Source organism: Oxyura jamaicensis, chromosome 1 (genome assembly GCF_011077185.1).
Source record: "Oxyura jamaicensis isolate SHBP4307 breed ruddy duck chromosome 1, BPBGC_Ojam_1.0, whole genome shotgun sequence".
NCBI lineage: Eukaryota > Metazoa > Chordata > Aves > Anseriformes > Anatidae > Oxyura > Oxyura jamaicensis.
In genome coordinates, this window is record NC_048893.1 from 93,467,576 (window position 1) to 93,470,271 (window position 2,696).

Consider the following 2,696-nt stretch of genomic DNA (forward strand, 5'->3'; position numbering starts at 1 on the left):
CACAGCATATTTTTAATTACTTTGCCTGCTGCAAGAACTAATATATTTAAAATGAATGAACTAGGGAAAATTATTATTTATAGATGATCCATCTTAGAGAAAACTGTATACACAATAGACTGTGGAAGGGAAATAAGATGTTGATCTTGAAGATATTTGTCTACATGTTGAATTATAAATAATGCACATTCCCAATTATTTCAATATCCAAGCTGAGGAAAACTTACCTTGAATATAAAACACTTTCTGAATTATGCTCGTGATATTTATACTGAAAAAAAAATAAGTGTTTATATTTAATAACTGTTCTAAACTCACTGGTAAAGTAGTCAGCATACTTTGAAATTTGGCCAAGAAAACAAGATTTAAACCGTGAAAAGTGGTTTCGAGAAAATCATGTTCTGTAAATTTCTGGTAAGACTGCCTACCAATTGCCACTAATTGGCAGTTCTACAAACAGGCAGAAGTTTGACGGTTCCCAAGAAATATCCATCTGAGCTTAGATTTAGGAAGCAAGTTTATACAGTTAGTATAACTGAGCTGAATCATGATTACAGAAAAACTGACATTAATGGCCCACTGTTAAATCTGACATGGCTTAAACAAGATTAAAAAACAAGTTCACATTTCCTTCCCTCTGGTTACAAGCTTCACCTATACGTCTTGAGGACGGATCTGAATTGCCTCATTCTTAATGGATACTTGGCTCTGTGTATATCTGTATAGAAAACAGCTTTCTCACCAAATGAAAATTTTTGGATTTCAAAGGAAGTCAGGCTGACACGTCAAAATATGTCTAAGCCAATGAACCATTTAAAATTAATTTGAGTATTTTTTCATTCTTAGCAGACATAAAATAAAGCAAAAAAAAAAAAAATAGCCTATATCAGAGAAAATGAAATAAAGACAATCTAGAATCTTGGAAAAAAAAAAAAAAAAAAAAAAAAAAACTGTTTTTCATTTAGAAATGTTGCCACGAAATAAATAAATAAATAAATAATCTGTATGAAGCAATTTACCAAAAGGCATTACCACAACAAACTTTCTTTTTGTCAGGAAGTGGACTTGCCAGTTTTGTCAACAGAATTAATTTCTATTTTGTATTGTGGGGTTTGTACCTTGGTCAACTAGAAACTGCAAGCAAAAGCTGCTTTTGTTTTGTTGTTTCTTTTTATACTGGTGCCCACATGTGATGAATTTCCAGGTTTCAGCTGAGCTCCCAGCAGGGTGAGAATCAGAAATACCACCACCAGTCAGAATTAGCAAGCAGGCTGGTTGGCAGGCTCTTGGGAGAAATACCTGAAAGTGAATGAGCCTTGTAACTAAGCAACAATTTTATTCAGGAAAGATTTTGCTGTTAAATGGGTGTAGTTTGGCACTGTTGATTGCCTTTAAATGTGTTTGTGTGATTCAGCAGATACCTCCTAGACTAAGTATAGACATATGTTGAAAAAAAAATAAAATAAAAATGACTTAAAGCGTGTAATTGAGTTATACACTTACACACTAACATCCAGGTTTTAAGTCTATATTAAAAGTCTATTTAAATCAAAGACTCGGTCTTACCATACTATTGCAGGATTTCATCAAAAATATATTCTCCTAATGGTACTAGGAACAAGAATAGGCTGAAATGTAAAATAAGTATCTCCTCTTCAGAGTCCTTTCACACATCTCCTTTGTTAAAGTTCTCTCAGTGGCCGTTAATTAATTGCTGTGATTGAGGTCAAGTTTGAAGATGATATGAGGTTAATTTTAGACTCTCTCGAGTGCAGGCTAAGAAACTCATTACTGTTACTGACGCTCAAGTCTTGAGTTAGATAGGCCTATGGTATCCTAGCCTCTAAATGATATTGACCTTTCCATAAGGAAGTACTGCTGTAGCCTGTGTCATAAAGGTCTGTTCTTAGTACCTTTTTAATTTCTTTGGTTCTGCTGCCAGATTATAAATTACAAATGAGAGCTCAGGGTTTCTAATTAGCCTGATGTTCTCCAAGGAGGGTAATGAATATAACGTAGTAACACATGTAACTTCAACCACCACTGAAAGTGCTTTTCACAGAAAAACAATTAAAAAGAAAATGAAGAAAGAAAAATTGCTCTGTGCTTGCTCCTTGCTCACTTCCAACTGGCTCACTAGAAATCACATTACTAGTCTGACTGTTTGCCTGTAAGTATCTTACAGATTATAAAGTAAATTTATACTTGGTAAATTTATTAAAAGATAAGTTTATACTTAAACTCTAATCCATGTCTAGGTTACAAATATTTCATAGCAAGTCTGAATTGATTACACATTGCCCTACATCTACTGGTTACAAAGAGAAAAACAATTAGAGCAAGCACTTCTGACATTTTCTTTTGTGCCAGAGTTAGAAAGCAAAGGAAAAATATGCAGGATGCTGGCCAACGATTAAAGGTTTTGGTTCTCTTGGAAATCATAGCCCATTCCTAAGACATACTTATTAAAATAAATAATTACCTGCATTTCCTGTAGAAGAATGAGCTGAAATATAGGCACCTCCCACTAGACCAGGTTGCCCAGGGCCTCGTCCAACCTCATCTCGAACACCTCCAGGGATGGAGCATCCACAGATTCTCTTGGCCTTCTGTGCCAGTGCCTCACCACCCTCAGAGAAAAAAAAAAAAATATATATATATATATATATATATATATATATATATATATATATATA